General features: G+C 47.5%; 1 long non-coding RNA gene across 1 annotated transcript in view; it reads left to right on the top strand.

Annotated features, from left to right (window-relative positions):
• LOC149437121 (uncharacterized) overlaps window positions 1-8,225 on the top strand; it is an 830,460-nt gene extending 822,235 nt beyond the window's left edge. The window contains exon 6 of the long non-coding RNA XR_016308178.1: window positions 8,091-8,225. This is a non-coding gene — a long non-coding RNA (uncharacterized LOC149437121). The remainder of the gene's footprint in view (window positions 1-8,090) is intronic.
• Window positions 8,226-22,617: the final 14,392 nt, after the last annotated feature.

Genomic DNA, 22,617 nt, shown 5'->3' with positions numbered 1-22,617 from the left:
AAATAATGGCGGTTTATCGTTTTTGACCCGTTTTAAATAGACCCCTAATACGTCCGTGGAACACGTCCAGAATTTTGTTCTCCTAACAAGAAAAATATCTTCTCATTGCCGGGCAGAAGTCCTCTGTGTTTCCGTTAAGTCCCATCAATGTTTAACAGATTTCCTGCGCAGAGGCAGAGGCCGGGTCAGCGGAACTGTATTATTGATGTTCTTACAGTGTAACCCCTGTAAAAAATTCATAGTTTTAATGGTAGCTGTCCGTGTGTTGAGATCCTCTGTGCACAGCCAATCCTTCCTTCTCTGTGTATCCACAGCCCGATCATTCACAAGGCAGGCTAGGCAGCAGCCTATGGCCTGCTAGGGGCCCCAGTTACAAATTTCATGTTCCTGCAGTAAGGGCTCATATACACGGGGCGTCTGGAAAACTCTTCTGAACGATGGAAACTGACTGCTGGAAAATGTAGGTTAAAAAACATCTGTTTAGCTGCGTTTGCATACCGCGTATATGCGCGTTTGCGTTTAGAAGCGTTTTTAAAAGATAACCTCAGGAGACCCTCCCAAATGCCCAGTGATATAGTGAATACGGGGTCCGGGGAGAGCGGATATAGTGAATCCGGGGTCCGGGGAGAGTGGATATAGTGAATGCAGGGTCCAGGGAGAGCAGATATAGTGAATGCGGGGTCCGGGGAGAGCGGATATAGTGAATGCAGGGTCCGGGGAGAGCGGATATAGTGAATGTGGGGTCCAGGGAGAGCGGATATAGTGAATGTGGGGTCCGGAGAGAGCGAATATATTTCTAGCCCATTTGCAAAGAACAAATGTACACTTTATCTGGGTGAATGTCCCAGGGCGTGGAGCACTTGGTCCCATTCTGATCCATGCAGTGGTTGCTGAGCTGGTGTGGCTGTCAGTTCTCCCCTCCCTCCTTCACCACAGAGTCACCTCTCTGCTCAGAAGGGGATGCATTTGAGTTAGTTTGGAGTGACGGCACACAGTGGAGACAGGGCAGTGACAGGACTAGACTCCATATACACAGGAGCCCTGACTTTCGTTCATGCTGGACGTTGCTGTCTGGAGGAGCCTGGATAACACGCAGGTAGAATGCCTGTTTTCTTCTATAGGGTCCAGTGCTGATATAGTGGACGCATCCATGCGTTGATTCTCCTCTAAGTGCCGATTTCTCAGTAATGGATTGTTCTCAGCTAGATACTGGCTGGGAGTTTGTGTTTTTGTAATGACAGCGCTCATCTATGGCATCAGGTGCACATTAGAGACGAGCGCCGTCATTCACAACAACACAAGCCACCAGCTATTACTTTGACTGTAAAAGATCTATTGTTGCCCCAACCGGCGCTAAGCGGAGAGGAAGACTATGACCACCATTAATCACAGGCTGACTCTGGTCCAAGAGAAATAGTAGCAGCATGCAGTCACTGGGGTCCCACACACTAGTATGTACTCGCTGTGCCTCCCTCCAATATCAGATGGACAAATCAGTGAACTCAGACCAGATCCCTAAAAGAAAATCCCTTGGACAGCTCAAGGCACCCAGCTGGGACCTCATTTAGCAGATGAAACTAATAATGCAGCTGGACTGGCCAGAAGGGCAGCAGCCCTTCCACCTTGGAACTTCTCCTCCTGGACAAGAACCCATCTGTTCCAGCCTTCAAACTATTTATACTCCCTCCTAGCCACCTACTGGGCACCCTCCCCCAGAGATTGGCCTATACCACATAAATATTCGGGCTTTAGATTTGACTCTACCAGCCCACTACTTTCCAGAAAACTCCAGAAGTCGGGAGGCAGTCAAACCCTCAACCTGTGAAAGTCAGAGCAGCCCAAAGCAATCAAAAGCTGCTCCACTGATTATAGAGGCGCTAAACAACTACAGTTACCCAACCTAGCACCTAACTAGGAGGCATTTACATTATCTGCTTGGTGTCTGGGCTCCTCCGCCCTGCATAAATGAGAGCAGTCTGGATTAAAGAGCATCTCTCTACAGAGATAGATGGCGGTGGCTCTACCATAGGAACACCATAAATTGGGCTTCAGCCTGGGGTGGAGCTGGCAGCCTGAAACATAGCAAAAATGTCCTTTTGGTACGCAGTGTAACCACGGATCAGAATGGGGCCAAGTACTCCATGCACCAGGTCCCCTAGGGCAGGGCTTGAAATTTCCACTCGCCAAATGTGAGGGGAAATCCCTCTGTGGCGAGCACGGATGGAGCGGGTGGCTTGCAATGGAGCTGGTGGCTTGCAATGTGATCCCCAGGCCCCGGGGATCGAGTTGCGTTCCACTTGCGCTCCAAGCCTCGTTGTGAAGCCGACTTCCGGTTTCCGACTTCCAACTTCTGGTTTCTTCTCCACCCCCTTGGGGGGCACAAGGCCCGCTCTGCACCGCCTTGGGGGACACGAGGCCTACTCTCCACCACCTTGGGGGACACAAGGCCCGCTCTACACCGCCTTGGGGGACACGAGGAGAGGCCTGCTCTCCACCACCTTGGGGGACATGAGGAGAGGCCCGCTCTACACCGCCTTGGTGGACACTAAGAGAGGCCCGCTCTCCTCCGCCTTGGGGGACAGGAGGCCTGCTCTACACCGCCTTGGGGGACACGAGGCCTGCTCTACAACGCCTTGGGGGACATGAGGCCTGCACTACACCGCCTTGGGGGACACAAGGATAGGTCTGCTCTACACCACCTTGGGGGACACGAGGAGAGGCCTGCTCTACACCACCTTGGGGGACATGAGGAGAGGCCTGCTCTACACCACCTTGGAGGACACGAGGAGAAGCCTGCTCTAAACCACCTTGGAGGACACGAGGAGAGGCCTGCTCTAAACCACCTTGGAGGACACGAGGAGAGGCCCGCTCTACAACGCCTTGGGGGACATGAGGAGAGGCCTGCTCTAAACCACCTTGGAGGACACGAGGAGAGGCCCACTCTACACCGGGGTGGGGTTGGGGGATAAGCCAGGGGTGGGGTTGGAGGCAGACCTGGGCAAGGTTGGGTGGGGCAACTGGTGGAGAGTAAGGTTTGTGCCCGTCTAGTATCGAAATTTTAAACCCTGCCCTAGGGGATTCCATAAAGATTTAAAAATAGTAGTGCACACATGCCATGGCAAACTTTACACCACAGGTCATGTTCCGCAAGGAGTACCACCACCAAACGCGACCCTGTCAAGTGAATGGGGCCGCTCCCCAACCACCCTGCAACTGCTTGTAATGCATGCGGTTGTGGCGCAGTCCTGCAGGCCTTCAAGGGTTAAAACAGCGAGGAGGTGGCGTACCGCCTCCCATCCGCCTGTCAAATGCAGCAATGTCAGTGACAGCCCTCACAGTATTTATGAGCTCCCCTGGAGCTCCCCGATGATGTCCCGTCCACAATGTCACTACCTATTAAACGTTTGCACAACAAGACTTGAGACGGTGAGGGCGCCGGCGTCTCATCTCCCGGTAACCAGTGCCGGGTCCAGCGTGGTGTCAGCGGAGGGGCTCCTGGCAGCACAGATGGTGGGAAGGGCTCGGGATATTTTTGGCTGTGTTCTCTATCCATGGTAACCAGGCAATTAGCAGTTTGTATTCTTAGCCAATTAGGCTGCGTGTCACCGCATCGGACTGGAGAGACCCTTTCCCGTCTGTAAAGGTGAATTATTGGCTCTCCGAGATGCTGGCGCTATTTTTATCAGTTTTATTTCAGCGTCTTGGCTCTGACTTCCATCTGCTGTTTGGAAAGTTTCTGCCGGGGGTTGTACAGCCTGTCACCCCCAGCCGATGAGGAACTACAACTCCCAGTGTGTCCTACCAGCCCTTCAGGCTGGGCTCCCATATTTCCGGTGCTGGAGATAACATGGCGGCCTGTTCTGCTGCAGTACACAGAATGTGCGTGTTGAATGTCGGGCACCCCATGGCACCCCAGCTCACCAGGCTAGTGCACTCATCAGAGAGTAGCGCCCCCCCATGGCATGGAGTACACTGCCTTTCACAAATCACTACATTCAATTTTTCGAGGCAATTTAGGGCTTTAGGGAGTCGCGTCACAAATGTGAGAACCCAACTTGCAGACTGAGCTCCAGGCAGGAACAATACAAATCCTAAGTCACGGGGCAGCACAGTGGCCAAGTGGTTAGCACTTCCGCCTGGCAGTACTCGGGTCCTTGGTTTGACAGTCAAAACCCCATTTAATGGGGGCGGGGGGGGGGCAATACTGATGGAGGGGTGTCTGCACTTAGTGGGGGGGTCTATACATAGTGAAGAGGGAGGTCTATACTGAGGGAGGGGGGTCTATACTGAGGGAGGGGGGTCTGTACTTAGTGGAGGGGTCTATACTGAGGGAGGGGGTCTGTACATAGTGAAGAAGGGGAGGTCTATACTGAGGGAGGAGTGTCTGTACTTAGTGGGGGGGGTCTATACTGAGGGAGGAGTGTCTGTACTTAGTGGGGGGGGGGTCTATACTGAGGGAGGGGGTCTGTACTGTTGGAGGGGGGTCTGTACTTAGTGGAGGTGGTCTATACTTTGGGCAGCACAATGGCTAAGTGGTTAGCACTTCCATCTGGCAGTACTCGGGTCATTGGTTTGACAGTGAAAACCCCATTTAGTGGGGGGGTCTATACTGAGGGAGGGGGGGCCTGTACTTAGTGGGGGGTCTATACTGAGGGAGGGGGGTCTGTACTTAGTGAATAGGGGGGTCTGTACTGAGGGAGGGGTGTCTGCACATAGTGATGGGGGGGTTTGTACTGAGGGAGGGGGGTCTATACTGATGGAGGGGTGTCTGTACATAGTGATGGGGGGGTTTGTACTGAGGGAGGGGGGTCTATACTGATGGAGGGGGGTCTATACTTTGGGCAGCACAGTGGCTGAGTGGTTAGCACTTCTGCCTGGCAGTACTCGGGCCATTGGTTCAAATCCCAACCATAGCACCTCCTGCCTGAAGTTTGCATGTTCTCCCTGTGCCTGTGTGGGTTTCCTCCGGGTACTCCAGTTTCCTCCTACCCTCCAAAGACATTAGCTCCTGTCTATATTGTCCCTAGTATGTATGAATGTGAGTTAGGGACCTTAGATTGTACGCCCCTTGAGGGTTAGGGACCTTAGATTGTACGCTCCTTGAGGGTTAGGGACCTTAGATTGTACGCCCCTTGAGGGTTAGGGACCTTAGATTGTACGCCCCTTGAGGGTTAGGGACCTTAGATTGTACGCCCCTTGAGGGTTAGGGACCTTAGATTGTACGCCCCTTGAGGGTTAGGGACCTTAGATTGTACGCCCCTTGAGGGTTAGGGACCTTAGATTGTACGCCCCTTGAGAGTTAGGGACCTTAGATTGTACGCCCCTTGAGGGTTAGGGACCTTAGATTGTACGCCCCTTGAGAGTTAGGGACCTTAGATTGTATGCCCCTTGAGGGTTAGGGACCTTAGATTGTACGCCCCTTGAGGGTTAGGGACCTTAGATTGTATGCCCCTTGAGGGTTAGGGACCTTAGATTGTACCCCCCTTGAGGGTTAGGGACCTTAGATTGTACGCCCCTTGAGGGTTAGGGACCTTAGATTGTACGCCCCTTGAGGGTTAGGGGCCTTAGATTGTACGCCCCTTGAGGGTTAGGGACCTTAGATTGTACGCCCCTTGAGGGTTAGGGACCTTAGATTGTACGCCCCTTGAGGGTTAGGGACCTTAGATTGTACGCCCCTTGAGGGTTAGGGACCTTAGATTGTACCCCCCTTGAGGGTTAGGGACCTTAGATTGTACGCCCCTTGAGGGTTAGGGACCTTAGATTGTACGCCCCTTGAGGGTTAGGGGCCTTAGATTGTACGCCCCTTGAGGGTTAGGGACCTTAGATTGTACGCCCCTTGAGGGTTAGGGACCTTAGATTGTACGCCCCTTGAGGGTTAGGGGCCTTAGATTGTACTCCCCTTGAGGGTTAGGGGCCTTAGATTGTACGCCCCTTGAGGGTTAGGGACCTTAGATTGTACGCCCCTTGAGGGTTAGGGACCTTAGATTGTACGCCCCTTGAGGGTTAGGGACCTTAGATTGTACGTCCCTTGAGGGTTAGGGACTGATGTGAATGCAGAAACATCCCTAGGGTTGGTGTCACCCGGTGCGCAGGGGCGGTCTGACCATTCGAGCTCTCAGGCACTGCTCGAGGACCCGGGGTCAGTAGGGGGCCCCATGAGATGCCCCTGGTACCTTTTTCATAGGCTTTTTTGAGTGTGGGTAAGGACACAGGGGCCCCATGATCCCCTATTGCCCGGGGGCCCCATGAGTTGTCAGTCTGCCCCTGCCGGTGCGATAACACGTGGTGTCACCCCTCCAGGGAGGAAGGAGCGGTGCCGATGTAGCGGTAAAATGAGTATCCCCTGAAGATATGTGTCCCCTGAAGATATGTGTCCCCTGAAGATATGTGTCCCCTGAAGCAACTGCGCATGTGCCGGTTTCAGGCTGCAGAAGCCAGTCTTTAGCACAGAGCTGGCGATCGGCTTCTTTGGCCTGAAACCGGCACATGCGCAGTTGCTTCAGGGGACACATATCTTCAGGGGACACATATCTTCAGGGGACACATATCTTCAGGGGACACACATCTTCAGGGGACACATATCTTCAGGGGACACATATCTTCAGGGGACACACATCTTCAGGGGACACATATCTTCAGGGGACACATATCTTCAGGGGATACTCATTTTATGGCTACACCGTGGTGGGGGCAGCTGTCACTGTGCCGGCATCCTGCTCCTGCACCCCCTGTGATGGTGTTACCTGGTGCGGCCCGCACCTCCCTAGGGACACCACTGTGTGACTGTACAATATATATGTAAAGTGCTGCATACATTGATGGCAATATATACTGTAAGTACCTGAAATAAATAAATAATGTAGGTAAGTGTTCATTGACATACGTGTAATCACACCTCGTTCACACCGGCACACGTAATCATACACCTGTGAGGGGACCACGCTTGCCCTCATGGGATGACAGCCATGTGGGTGCGGGCCCCCAGTGCTCACTGTCTGAGCTCAGGGGGCCACCCACCTGCACCCACAGGAATGTCACATCAGGCGCTGTGGCTGCATCCCAATTGATATGAATAGGACAGCCTGTGCATCCCACACGGGAAAACACGGACCTCACATGGGTGCTCCCTTGAAGTGTAGCACTGAGAGCAAAACTCTCTTCCTAGTTGTGTCGGAGTGGAGATGGATCAGACCCTCTGTCGGGTTTTATTGCTGTCTGTGTCCCCGTTAGGGAGATTCACTCTCACTATTCACTGTTATCATGGAAAGGGAAATAAATCCCAAATGTTGGGTTGTCCCCAGAAAGTAATAGAGGGGAAATCTTCCAATGGGGACACTAGTTCTGGTGACCTGGGGGGTCCCCAAGGAATTCCCATAGTTTGCAGGGATTTCCTATCACTTCCTGTTTGGCTATGGGACAGGAAGTGAAGGGAAATCTCCCCAATGGGGACACAGATGGCAAAAAAAAATCTGGCCGGGGTTATAGCCCTCCCTTAGACCTGGTTCACACCGATGCGTTTTTCGGTCCAGTTAACGCGGTTCCCTAAGGGTTACATTCACATCTCTGCGTGTTTTCACCGGCGCTTTGTTAGGAAAGGGTCAGAGAATTATTTTCCCGCAACATGAAAAAAGCATCAAAAACGCACCGGAACACATCAAAAACGCGCCCAAAATGCGCATGCAGAAACGCATCCAGAACGCATCTGGACTTTGTTTCACACCATATTCCGGATGCGTTTTCCGCATGCGTGTTTTGGGCGCGCTCCCGTGCGTTTTTGATGCGTTGCGGTTCATTTTCCCACCTCTCTTTTTCTTCAATTTAAATAGGGACATGTGCGTTTTTGGTGCGTTTTACTGCTTTCCAGTACATTTCTGCACAGGAAAAATGCCGCCTGTACTGCTTTTTCTTCTGCATCCGGAACTGCAAGCGCTGATGTGAACTATGACAGTGACAACCAGATCACCGACTTTCTGTGCTGTTTGGATGCAGAAAAAAAGCAACTGAAATGCATGGAGTGTGAACCGGCCCTTAAGGTCCTTTAAAAAAAAAATGATCTTTATAAACACAGCTTTTTTTTTTTTTTTTTTCAGGAATCTGAACACAGTGCGTTGTTTACTGTGAGTCATTCCATCTCTGGGTTCATGCGGAAATTAAAACAGAAAACTATGAATGGATGAAGACTTCTACGGACGATTACGGACAGGTCTGTACACGTGTATAGGTGAGCACTTTGTGCATCTTACTGGCGTTTGATTGGCCTCTGTAAGCAAGATCCTACATACATACATCAGTGATCTATTAATGATTTACATTTTTCCCACAACTTTTTCCAATTATTTAAATTTTTCCCACTGATTTAAATTTTCCCACAAATTTTTCCCATTATTTACATTTTTCCCACAATTTTTTCCAGTTATCTAAATTTTTCCCCCAAATTTTTTCCATTATTTACATTTTTCCCACTGATTTAAATGTTTCCCACACATTTTTCCAATGATTACATTTTTTTGCCACTGATTTAAATTTTCCCCAGAACTTTTTCCCACTGATTTAAATGTTTCCCACAAATTTTTTGCCTTATTAAATTTTTTTGCCACTGATTTAAATTTTTCCCCAAAATTGTTTCCATTATTTACATTTTTCCCACTGATTTAAATTTTTCCCACAAATTTTTTCCATTATTTACATTTTTCCCACTGATTTTAAATTTTTCCCACAAATTTTTCCAATTATTTAATTTTTTTGTCACTGATTTAAAATTTCCCCATACATTTTTCCCAATGATTTAAATGTTTTACACAAATTTTTCCCTTTATTTAATTTTTTTGCCACTGATTTAAATTGTCCCCACAAATTTTTCCCACTGATTTAAATTTTTCCCACAAATTTTTTCCATTATTTAAATTTTTCCCACTGATTTAAATTTTTCCCACAAATTTTTCCCATTATATACGTTTTTCCTACTGATTTAAAATTTTCCCACAAATGTTTTCCATTATTTAAGTTTTTCCCACTGATTTAAATCCCCCCCCCCATATTTTCCCATTATTTATATTTTTCCCACTGATTTAAATTTTTCCCACAAATTTTTCCCATTATTTAAATTTTTTCCATTATTTAAATTTTTCCCACTGATTAAATTTTTCCCCTAAACTTTTCCCTTTATCTAAATTTTTCCCACAAATTTTTTCCATTATTTAAATTTTTCCCACTGATTTAAATTTTCCTTATAAATTTTTCCCACTGATTTAAATGTTTCCCACACATTTTTTTTCCATTATTTAAATTGTTCCCACTGATTTAAATTTTCCCCACAAATTTTTCCCACTGATTTAAATTTTTCCCATAAATGTTTTCCATTATTTAAATTTTTCCCACTGATTTAAATTTTTCCCACAAATTTTTTCCATTATTTAGATTTTTCCCCTAAACTTTTCCCTTTATCTAAATTTTTCCCACAAATTTTTTCCTTTATTTAAATTTTTCCCACTGATTTAAATTTTCCTCATAAATTTTTCCCACTGATTTAAATGTTTCCCACACATTTTTTTTCCATTATTTAAATTGTTCCCACTGATTTAAATTTTCCCCACAAATTTTTCCCACTGATTTAAATTTTTCCCATAAATGTTTTCCATTATTTAAATTTTTCCCACTGATTTAAATTTTTCCCACAAATTTTTTCCATTATTTAAATTTTTCCCCTAAACTTTTCCCTTTATCTAAATTTTTCCCACAAATTTTTTCCATTATTTAAATTTTTCCCACTGATTTAAATTTTCCTCATAAATTTTTCCCACTGATTTAAATGTTTCCCACACATTTTTTTTCCATTATTTAAATTGTTCCCACTGATTTAAATTTTCCCCACAAATTTTTCCCACTGATTTAAATTTTTCCTATAAATGTTTTCCATTATTTAAATTTTTCCCACTGATTTAAATTTTTCCCACAAATTTTTCACATTATTTAATTTTTTTGCCACTGATTTAAATTTCCCCCCCCAAATTTTCCCATTATTTACATTTTTCCCACTGATTTAAATGTTTCCCACACATTTTTCCATTATTTAAATTTTCCCCACTGATTAAATTTCCCCCCCAAACTTTTCCCATTATTTACATTTTTCCCACTGATTTAAATTTTTCCCACAAAATGTTTCCATTATTTAAATTTTACCCACTGATTTAATTTTTCCTCATAAATTTTTCCCACTGATTTAAATGTTTCCCACACATTTTTTTTTCCATTATTTAAATTTTTCCCACTGATTTAAATTTTTCCCACATTTTTTCTCCATTATTTAAATTTTTCCCACTGATTTAAAATTTTCCCACAAATTTTCCCATTATTTAAATTTCTTTCGCCACTGATTTAAATTTTTATCCCAAATGTTTCCCGTTGTTTACATTTTTACCACTGATTTAAATATTTCCCACACATTTTTCCCATTATTTACATTTTTCCCACTGAAATGTTTCTAATTATCTAAATTTTTCCCACCTATTTTACCCATTATTTAAATTTTTCCCACTGATTTTAATTTTTCCCATTATTTACATGTTTCCCACTGATTTATATTTTTCCCTGAAATTTTTCCAATTATCAAAATTTTTCCCGCCGATTTACATTTTTCCCATTGTTTGAATTCTTCCCACTGATTCTTTGACATCCTGGATGTTTATTATATTATTGTTCCTATTTAGCTATCATCTCCGTTTCACTGTTACGTTTGGCTCTGCACTGTTCTGTTCCGGAATATTCCGCTCTGTATACCTCCTGCTGGCTCCGGCATCCTTGTGTTCCAGTCAGCGCCGATCAGGGGCGGACTAACAACTCATGGGGCCCCTGGGCAATAGGAGATCATGGGGCCCCCGGGCAATAGGGGATCATGGGGCCCCGGTGTCCTTGTGTTCCAGTCAGCGCCGATAATTGTTTCATTTCGTATTTTGTCACATATTCAGCTCCGCAGGTTGTCCCTCTAGTGGCCGTTTACATTGCAGTCCCTTCCCTGATCCACAGCTGCTGAGATACAATCTCCGCCCTCCAGGGAGCGTTGTCCTTGTAATGGCCGTGTGAGACTTTTGTACTTTTATTGCTCTCTTCCCCGTGATTGACATGCAGAGTGGGGGGGGGGGGGATCAACGCTGGTTTCAGGGCACTGCAGGACTCGGCAGGGGTGCAGGATGCCGATCATTGTGTCCTCACTAACCTGTTCAGATGCGTGCGGAGCGGCAGCCCGGATTACGTGACGCATTACAATGCAGGACCTGATCCGGACTAATTGTTGTGCTGGACTCCGGGAGTAAAATGAGCGGGTGGGGGGGGGGGGATTTACTGACCGTAAAAGACTTTCTCCGGCTTGATTTGCATAGCTGAGAGATTTAAATGACGGAGTCCGCATATCGTTCATTGCCGGGGACTGACGCAGCACACCCGGGTCACAGCGGCCTCCTCTACACAAGGAGTTGTGGCTGACGAAGGACATTTGTTTTTTTATTTTTGTAAATTCTTTTTGATATTCAGCATTCACTATATCCGCTCTCCCCGGACCCCACATTCACTGTATCCGCTCTCCCCGGACCCCGCATTCACTGTATCCGCTCTCCCCGGACCCCGCATTCACTATATCCGCTCTCCCCGGACCCCGCATTCACTATATCCGCTCTCCCCGGACCCCGCATTCACTGTATCCGCTCTCCCCGGACCCTGCATTCACTATATCCGCTCTCCCCGGACCCTGCATTCACTGTATCCGCTCTCCCCGGACGCTGCATTCACTATATCCGCTCTCCCCGGACCCCGCATTCACTGTATCCGCTCTCCCCGGACCCCGCATTCACTATATCCGCTCTCCCCGGACCCCGCGTTCACTATATCCGCTCTCCCCGGACCCCGCATTCACTATATCCGCTCTCCCCCGACCCCGCATTCACTATATCTGGTCTCCCCAGACCCCGCATTCACTATATCCGGTCTCCCCGGACCCCGCATTCACTATATCTGGTCTCCCCGGACCCTGCATTCACTATATCTGGTCTCCCCAGACCCTGCATTCACTATATCCGGTCTCCCCGGACCCCGCATTCACTATATCTGGTCTCCCCGCACCCTGCATTCACTATATCTGGTCTCCCCCGACCCCGCATTCACTATATCCGCTCTCCCCGGACCCCGCATTCACTATATCCGGTCTCCCCTGACCCCGCATTCACTATATCCGCTCTCCCCGGACCCCGCATTCACTATATCTGGTCTCCCCGGACCCTGCATTCACTATATCTGGTCTCCCCGGACCCCGCATTCACTATATCCGCTCTCCCCGGACCCCGCATTCACTATATCCGCTCTCCCCGGACCCCGCATTCACTATATCCGGTCCCCCACAGTACACAGAACATGGAAATGCAATTATGTTAGTAAATATAAACTGATAAATCCCTCTTCCCATCAGCAGTATATCGCAGTCTTGTGACTTCTGTCAGTGTCCAGCAGAGCACTGGTTACAGCTTGTGTCGGGCACTGATGTAACAATCCCGGGTCACAATGGCCTCGTGTACACAAGTCGTTGTGGGTGACTAAGACCATTTTTTTTTTTATCGAATTAAGAAATGCAGACAGCTCTGTCATTGGAAAATCTTTGGGTCACACCGGAGTCCCCCTTTACACGCTCATTAGTTTCTGCAGAAGTGTGAGAACGTTTACAGATCCCGGAGCCGTCCTTTTCCACGACGTCACCTGCATGCCATGTGCGCCGTCTCTTTAAGTGGGTATACGATGCCGCTTGGCTGCGGCCCAGTAGCCGCTCCGTGCACCTGGGGATGACATCACGGCGAAGCCAGACGCCTAGCAGACATCGGGGAAACCGGATCCGGTCGAGCAGCATTTCTGTGTGAGAGTATTAATTAGAGACGTCATTCCTCCCGGAGGAGAGAATGGGAGCCGCGGGAACCTGAGCTGAAAAGGTGGACGCCGCGTAATTCCTGCGCCGCGCATTCCTCTGCAGATTAGCAGCGGCCAGGTACGAGCGTGGAGGAACATTATATTATTACACAGCTTAAGCACTAAATACATCTTTTCAGAATTTTCCCAGTTATAATCGCCTCCAATTATTGTGGGAGGGAAAGCAAAAAAAAAAAAAGGCAGACTGAGTACTTCAAGAGAAAAAAGTTGGACGCCCCGCGTCGCTATAGACGCATTGAGTTGCAAAGCCTACAAAGGAGGATTATGGGGAAAGATGGCTGAAGGATAAGTCAGGGAAGCAGATTTTTATATATTTGCACGTGTGCAGGAAAAGCCGCACGCCGGGGTCATGGCTGCTTCTACTCTGATCTAGAGGGGCTTCTATATTGGGGACACATGTAGCAATCAGTGAAGTGCAAGCAAACTTACACAAGCCTGCTCTTCCTAGGAAGGTCCTGGAGAGGAGGGTTGTTGAATATGCCTTTAGCGATCCATTGGCCTTGAGGGATTGCCCAGGCCCGGTTATGAGGGAGGGCCTGCGTTTGATGAATCTGGAGAGAATCCCTTTAAAGTTTCGGGATTTGGCCTGGCGATCGTTCCATGGCACTCTATGTGAAGGGCAACCTGAAGGATCGCTCTGCGGAGAACCGTGGTTGGCCAAGAGTGGAGTGCGGTGGTTTGGAGGAGGTGTTGGAGCATTTCTTGCTTCAGTGCCCCTTCAATATAGAAGTCTACAAGCGGGTGGGTGGGGCTCTGGGAATCCCTTTCCTTTCCTACTTGAGTTACGTGGAGTGGTTATAGGGAGCCTTTCAGACGCACCAGGATTTTGATTTTGAGACATTTTCTCTAGTTAGCCTAGTAGTCTGTTACTACACGTGGAATGCACGGTGTCAGGAAAAAAGTCCTTCCTGTTGAGGTGGTGGTGCACAACATTCTGGGTGAGGTTGGGAAGATTCGGGGTCTTGAGAAAGGGCTTCTATATCGGGGACACATGTAGCAATCAGTGAACCGCAAGCAAACTTACTTGGAGGTTCCACAATCCGTCTCTTCCTAGGAAGGTCCTGGAGAGGAGGGTTGTTGAATCCGTCTTTAGTGAGCCATCAGCCTTGAGGGATTGCCCAGGCCCAGTTATGAGGGAGGGTCTGTGTTTGATGAATCTGGAGAGAATCCCTTTAAAGTTTCGGGATTTGGCCTGGCGATCGTTCCATGGCAGACTCTATGTGAAGGGCAACCTGAAGGATCGCTCTGAGGAGAACCGTGGTTGGCCAAGAGTGGAGTGCGGTGGTTTGGAGGAGGCGTTGGAGCATTTCTCGCTTCAGTGCCCCTTCAATATAGAAGTCTACATGCGGGTGGGTGGGGCTCTGGGGATCCCTTTCCTTTCCTGCTTGAGTTACGCGGAGTGGTCTTACGGTGCCCTTCAGACTCACCGGGACTTTGATTTTGAGACACTTTTCCTAGTTAGCCTAGTAGTCCGTTACTACACGTGGAATGCACGGTGTCAGGAAAAAAGTCCTTCCTGTGGAGGTGGTGGTGCACAACATTCTGGGTGAGGTTGGGAAGATTCGGGGTATTGAGAAGGACAGGTGGCGACCGGGAGCCTGGACAAAGGTGTGGAGGAATGTCAGCTCCCTGTAACTGCTGTCTGTCTGTCTCTGGGGGCGTGGCTTCTCTTTCTGTCCTTTCACGTCCCCTAGATTTTTGGAAAAAGGCGGCAGTGGAACACCGATCGTTGTACGGGAGCTCTGTGTGAAGTCTCAATCGTGATCAATCCCTGTGGCCAATCAGTGATCACATGAAGAGCAGTAAGCAATGATGTCACTTCTGACATCATTGCTTACTACGTGTGAAATCTGTGAATGATCACAGAGATCACATGGTACAGGGCTATTCACAACAGCCTTGTACCATGTGACAAGCTGTGACCAATCACAGCTCACACAGTATTCCCCAATGGCTGCAGGAATGCAGCTAGAAAGAAGGATAAATGATTGCATTTATGGGTGTGAAAGCAATCAGTGTAAAAAAAAAAAATCTTCATCACCCCCCACAAGTAGTACAGTGTCACTGCTAGGGTGACAGTATGTAAAAAAAAAAAGCATAAATAATAATATAACATTAAAATTAAAAAAAACTTAGAAAAATTATAATTTTTGGTTATAAACTAATTTGGGTTATTTTTTTTTTACCAAGATTTATGAAGAAAGATTATTTATTTGCAAAATTTTATAAGAAAAACACTTTTTTCAAAATTTTGGGACTTTTTTATTTATAACGCAGCAACATCCACACATGTAGGACACCCAACATTAGAAATGATTTATTTTCCAAACAAAATACACGTTTGCACACTGGTACTGACTAGTATTCCAGTGTTTCTCCTCTCCCTCAGTTTTTCCCCATCACTGAGCTAGTGTGACCCCAGCATTGATGGAGAGGAGTGGGGAGAGTCAAACTAGGATGCTGTGCAGGCGCCTGACATCCTCCTTATCAACTGATGATGTCATTGGTTGTCAGGATGTCAGCGGCTAGAAGGTCGTAATGGTGCGCAATGAAAACCTGTGGCTTTGTGTTACTAAAACTTGTATACAAGTTTTCGGCAGTTTTTAGGCATTTTCCAAGTCATCCCTGCAGAAACCTCAAGGCACCCCTGAAGAAACCTCAAGGCACCCCTGTAGAAACCTCAAGGCACTCCTGTAGAAACCTCAAGGCACCCCTAAAGAAACCTCAAGGCACCCTTGTAGAAACCTCAAGGCACCCCTGTAGAAACCTCAGGGCACCCCTGCAGAAACCTCAATGCACCCCTATAGAAACCTCAAGGCACCTCTATAGAAACCTCAAGGCACCCCTGAAGAAACCTCAAGGCACCCCTGTAGAAACCTCAATGCACTCCTGTAGAAACCTCAATGCACCCCTGTAGAAACCTCAATGCACCCCTATAGAAACCTCAAGGCACCCCTGAAGAAACCTCAAGGCACCCCTGTAGAAACCTCAAGGCACCCCTGAAGAAACCTCAATGCACCCCTGTAGAAACCTCAATGCACCCCTATAGAACCTCAATGCACCCCTATAGAAACCTCAAGGCACCCCTGTAGAAACCTCAAGGCACCCCTGTAGAAACCTCAGGGCACCCCTAAAGAAACCTCAAGGCACCCTTGTAGAAACCTCAAGGCACCCCTGAAGAAACCTCAAGGCACCTCTGAATAAACCTCAAGGCACCCCTGTAGAAACCTCAAGGCACCCCTGAAGAAACCTCAAGGCACCCCTTAAGAAACCTCAAGGCACCCCTGTAGAAACCTCAAGGCACCCCTGTAGATACCTCAAGGCACCCCTAAAGAAACCTCAAAGCACCCCTGTAGAAACCTCAAGGCACCCCTGTAGAAACTTCAAGGCACCCCTGCAGAAACCTAAAGGCACCCCTGTAGAAACCTCAATGCACCCCTGAAGAAACCTCAAGGCACCCCTGAAGAAACCTCAAGGCACCCCGGTTGAGAAAGGCTGTGTGCCGCTTTGCCTAATCTTTCCAGAAGCCTGTGGAAACTTCCTGACTCCAGTAATAGAAGAGTCAATGAGGGAAAACAAAAAAAAAACCTGAAGTCCTGTGTGCTCTGATACCAAATGCCCGTGTGAACCAGCATTTCCTCCGCTCCAGGCACCGGCTTCTATAATGTGAGCATTATCATTCATCGCTCGCAGTGTGCGCTGACAGAGAGTAGAGTTTCCCTTTATTCTGGGAGATTTCTCAGCGTGTGTGTTTTCCATTCCTCCGTCCCCTGCAGCGGCAGGTGATACCTGATTCGTATTCTCCAGGCGCTGCGAGGTAACAGTGTACAGGTATGTGCGGAGACACCTGTGCTTGGGTCCCCCAGCTATATCCTCCTGTATTGTGACATCTCAGAAACCATCATGAGAGAACGGAGTGATCTGCGATTAGGAAGGAGATTGCCATCCTGTCCACATTGAGCTCTGTGTGTATCGCGGTGCCGGGTGTGCGGGAGATTTCAGTACATGTCAGGTGTAGATGCACCAGTGATTAAACCAATAAACACACACAGGGGCGTATTTACAAGGCAAACAAAGCATTTGCCTAGGGCGTATTTTTCAGGGGGGCAGCACTACCCCTCAGCAGAAGGGGCACACGTGGCATGGGGACCAGGGGGGATCCGAGAGAGGCTGCAGCCTGCATGATGGTGTATGCATCGTTCCCAGGGATGTCCAGAGCTGGGCAGACCAGTGTCTTTCTCTCTCTCCATGGGAAGAGGGGGTCGGTGGCCGGTGTATGGGGGGTGGTAGTGGAAGGCTCTCTCAGGGGGTGGGTGGCAGGGGTGTTGCTGGTAAATGTCAGGCTCTCTCCACGGGAAGAGGGGGTCGGTGGCTGGTGTATGGGGGGTGGTAGTGAAAGGCTCTCTCGGGTGGTGGAGGGGGGGGGGGGTGGCAGGGGTGTTGCTGGTAAATGTCAGGCTCTCTCCTCGGGAAGAGGGGGTCGGTGGCTGGTGTATGGGGGGTGGTAGTGGAAGGCTCTCTCGGGGGGTGGGTGGTAGGGGTGTTGCTGGTAAATGTCAGGCTCTCTCCACGGGATGAGGGGGTCGGTGGCTGGTGTATGGGGGGTGGTAGTGAAAGGCTCTCTCAGGTGGAGGGGGGGGGTGGCAGGGGTGTTGCTGGTAAATGTCAGGCTCTCTCCATGGGAAGAGGGGGTCAGTGGCTGGTGTATGGGGGGTGGTAGTGGAAGGCTCTCTCGGGTGGTGGAGGGGGGGTGGCAGGGGTGTTGCTGGTAAATGTCAGGCTCTCTCCACGGGATAAGGGTGTCGATGGCTGGTGTATAGGGGGTGGTAGTGGAAGGCTCTCTCGGATGGTGGAGGGGAGGGGGGGGGGGCAGGGGTGTTGCTGGTAAATGTCAGGCTCTCTCCACGGGATGAGGGGGTCGGTGGCTGGTGTATGGGGGGTGGTAGTGGAAGGCTCTCTTGGGTGGTGGTGGCAGGGGTGTTGCTGGTAAATGTCAGGCTCTCCCCACGGGATGAGGGGGTCGGTGGCTGGTGTATGGGGGGTGGTAGTGGAAGGCTCTCTTGGGTGGTGGTGGCAGGGGTGTTGCTGGTAAATGTCAGGCTCTCCCCACGGGATAAGGGTGTCGATGGCTGGTGTATAGGGGGTGGTAGTGGAAGGCTCTCTCGGATGGTGGAGGGGAGGGGGGGGTGGCAGGGGTGTTGCTGGTAAATGTCAGGCTCTCCCCACGGGATGAGGGGGTCGGTGGCTGGTGTATGGGGGGTGGTAGTGGAAGGCTCTCTCGGGTGGTGGTGGCAGGGGTGTTGCTGGTAAATGTCAGGCTCTCGCCGCGGGAGAGGGGGGAGTGGGTGGTGGTTCTTGTTGGTGTCAGGCACTCTCTGGGGGGGGGGGGCTGATTTTTGTGTTGCCTAGGGCAGCACAAAACCTAAATACACCACTGAACACACACCTGAACTACATATATATGAACTGACTTACCTGCCGAGAGATATGTCATTCTGCTCGGCTGGACATGCTATCCAGACTCCCCTAGCGGCACTCTTAGGCCCTGGACTGCTTGTAGACTACGTTACAGATGAGAAATACAGACAGGTCTGGAATCTGCCCCATCCTGTGATTGGACAGTGATGAGGTCACCACTCTCTCATCCTCCCTAGTCGTCAGTCTCCCTCGGCTTCCTTAAAATATATAGCAAGCGAGCGCTCGATTCAAATCAGCTGCTAGCATAAAGGATGAACCCCTGTATCCTCAAATAAACTACTAACATAAAATGCAGCGCTAAATACTGAAAATGATGAGAAAGTGACAAGTGCATAAGGTAAGGCGCAAATAAATGCGCTAAAAAAGTGTAACAAAAGTGTCGTCAGTGAGTGACGAGATAAAAAGTGAATGGATGATAAATAGTATCACATTAAGTGATAAATCAAATGGCAAATATATAAAATAGAAAATGTGCTTTTGCACGAAACGCGTCAGAGAGGAGCCTTGCCGTGCTGACATCACGCTGCTGAGGCCGCATGGTAGGCCAGAGGCCATCTTTACTGCTCTGTAAACTTACAACTACGATTTCATTGCATACCTGGAATTTTTTGCCAATAATATAATAAAAAATACTACACAATCCAAAATACTTTTGTTTGGTGGTTTGTTCATGAGCCATTTAAGGTGGATTACTACCCATTTGGCAACCAATTTCCATGGTGGAGATGCATAGGAGGAGCTGTCCCTGTATGCTGTGAGGTCTGGAGTGCCTTTCCTGTGTGCTGTGTGTGTACCAGTGGAGCCCCCTGTCCCCGCCAGAACCCCGATGGCCACCAGTGTTTCCCGGATATAATTACATGCGCATTAATATTGCGCTTCCGGTGAGTGCAAGCACACTTCAATCCCTTATCACAGAAGTCACGAGCGCGGGAATTTGACGCATCACTTTATGGACTGCTTATATCTCAAGATATCTCCAATTGTCATCTAATTTATTGCAATTTATACATTTGCTATTTTTTATATTTTCCATTTGATTTATCACTTAATGTGATACTATTTATCATCCATTCACTTTTTATCTCGTCACTCACTGACGACACTTTTGTTACACTTTTTTAGCGCATTTATTTGCGCCTTACCTTGTGCACTTGTCAGTTTCTCATCATTTTCAGTATTTAGCGCTGCATTTTATGTTACTCCCTTGGCTTCCATTACCAGCACCCCGCAATGCAATACATGATGATTGTCTTACAGTATTACCCCAACTTCTCCCAGTCTAATGCAGGCCATAGACGGGTCGAAAAACTGCCCTTTTAAAAAAAAAAAAATGAAAAATCGGTCGGTCAATAGGCCGACGTTACCACCAACGGTAAAAAAAATCGGCCGATTTTCGTCCCATCTACGGCCGGCATTTAATTACTTCTGTCCCTGCAGAGAGCTCCGCTATTATATTTGACATGAAAAAGTCTTGCGGCTGCAACAATGTATCCATTTGTATCCATTTCGGACACAGATGTTTTTATTCAGATACAAATAGATACATTGTTGCAACTGCAAGACTTCATATAAAATATAATAGCGGACTGGAATTCTTCTTTTTCTTCTTCTTTTTCTTCTTGCAGGTCACAGCTCATGCGCAGATTTTTTATCGGTAAAACGATCGGCCGATTTGCCCATTATTGCCGGGAAAATTGGCTGATTTTTTTCCAACTTTACCGATAAAAACAATGTGTGAAAACCCCGAAAAACAGCCGAACAATTAACCCACTAACAGTGCGAAAATCAATCAATTTTTTTTTTCGGCCAAAAAATCGTCTGATTTTCGACCCGTCTATGGCCTGCATAAGCCATGGTGTGCCGGGCATTATAGGAGGCTGACATGAGAGAGTTCCGGGTACTTTTGACGTTAGTAATATAAATAATCTTTTAGTTGGATTATGAACTGCCTCTGACTGATCACTGGGGGGGAGGGGAGACTAAGGACATGCTTCCTCCTGCCAGCAGCAGACTGGCGACATCATGCAGTCACTGACTGCAGCTCAAGGATGACATTTTAATGATAGAAAGTGGAGTTTTTAAGAAAAATGTTTCTGTTGCCGTATATTGGGACGTGTCTGAAATATATTCTTCCAGACTCGAAAAGTTAAAGAAAGATCCACTTTAAAGTGTATGCAAACCCCAACACCGAGCTTCTCGTATTTCATCCATTTTGGTGTCAGTTGAAGCAATGAGGGGTTATGGAGATCAGAAGAGGCTATAGAGGTGATGAGAAGGGGTTAGGGAGAGGAGCAGAAGGAATTATAGTGATAGGGAGAAGCAGTTATGGAGATTAGGAGAGGATATGGAGACAAGAAGGAGAAGTTGTGGAGATAATGAGAAGGAATTATGCGGATGAGAGGATATAGAGATGAGGTGAAGAGGTAATGGAGATGGGAGAAGGGGTTATGGAGATGAGGAAGAGGACATACAGATGAGGAAAAGGGGTGAGGAGAGGAGGAGGATGTAGAGATGAGGAGAGGATTTGGAGATGAAGAGGAGAATAAGAAATTGAGGAGGATAATATGAGGATGAGGAGGATGATATGTAGATGAGGAGAAAATGTGAAAATGAGAAGAAGGAGTTATGGAGATAAGCAGATATAATGGATGCAGAGAAGAGATAAGATGAAAGACTTACTGAGATGAGGAGAATATGGAGATAAATTGAAGTGGTTATGGAGATGAGGAGAATATGGAGATAGGTTGAAGGGGTTATGGAGATGAGGAGAATATGGAGATAGGTTGAAGGGGTTATGGAGATGAGGAGAATATGGAGATAAGTTGAAGTGGTTATGGAGATGAGGAGAATACAGAGATAAGTTGAAGGGGTTATGGGGATGAAAAGAATACGGAGATAAATTGAAGCAGTTATGGAGATGAGGAGAATATGGAGATAAGTTGACAGGCTTATGGAGATAAGAATATGTTAGAGAGGTGAGGAGAGGATATGGAGATGAAGTGAATAGGTAATACAGATGGGAGACAGGGTTATGGAATGAGGAGAATGGGGTATGGGGATTAAAAGAGGATATGGAGACAAGAAGTGGTTATGGAGATGCTGAGAAGTTATAGAGATAGGGAGAAGTAGTTATGCAGATGAGAAGATATAGAAATGAGGAGAAAATATGGAGATGAAGTGGACGGGTAATGGAGATGTAGAGAAGGGGTTATGGAGATGGAGAGATGATATGGAGACAAGAAGGGGTTATGGGGATGAGGAGAGGTTATGGAGACAAAAAGGAATTATAGAGATACAGTGGAGATAAGGAGAAAGAAATATGCAGATGAGAGGTTATGGAGATGAGGTGAAGAGGTAATGGAGATTGGAGAAGGGGTATGGGAGATATACAAAAAGGGTCATGAAGATGAGGAAGAGGACATATAGGGATGAGAAGGGGTTATGGAGAGGAGGACGAGGATATAAAGATGAGGTGAATGAGTTTTGGAGATGAAGAGGATATGGAGATGAGGAGAGGATTTGGAGATGAGGAGAATAAGAAGATGAGGAGGATATGGAGATGAGAGGATTTGGAGATGAGGAGAATAAGAAGATGAGGATGATATGGAGATGAGGAGAAAATAGGAAAATTCGAAGAAGGGGTTATGGAGATAAGCAGAGAATAAGCATGTGAAGGGAAGAGGCTATGAAAATGAGAAGAGCATATGAAGAGAAGTTCAACAGGTTATTTTGATGGGGAGACCTTAGAGAGATGAGGAGGGGGTCATCGAGATGAGGAGAGCATATAGAGAAATGAAGGAGTTATGAGGATGTAGAGAAACTATAGAGATAAGGAGAAGGTGTTATGCAGATGAGAGGATATGGAGATGAGGTGAAGGGGTAATGGAGATAAGGAGGAGGACATAGAGATGAGGAGAAGGGCTTGTTGAACAGGTTATTTTGATGGGTAGACATTAGAGAGATGAGGAGGGGTCTTCGAGATGAGGAGGAGATAAAAAGACAAGAAGGGGTTATAGAGATGTGGAAATGTTATGGGAATAAAGAGAAGGAGTTATGCAGATGTGAGGAGATGAGGAAAGGATATGGAGATAAGCTGAGGGGGTTGTGGAGATGGGGAGAAGTTATAGAGATGAGGAAGGGTTATTGAGATGGGGAGAAGTTATAGAGATGAGGAGG

Source organism: Staurois parvus, unplaced genomic scaffold (genome assembly GCF_062004578.1).
Source record: "Staurois parvus isolate SC_StPar_1 unplaced genomic scaffold, SC_StPar_1.0 ptg001310l, whole genome shotgun sequence".
NCBI lineage: Eukaryota > Metazoa > Chordata > Amphibia > Anura > Ranidae > Staurois > Staurois parvus.
Note: the sequence above shows the minus strand (reverse complement) of the source record. Positions and strands in the feature narration are given on the sequence as shown.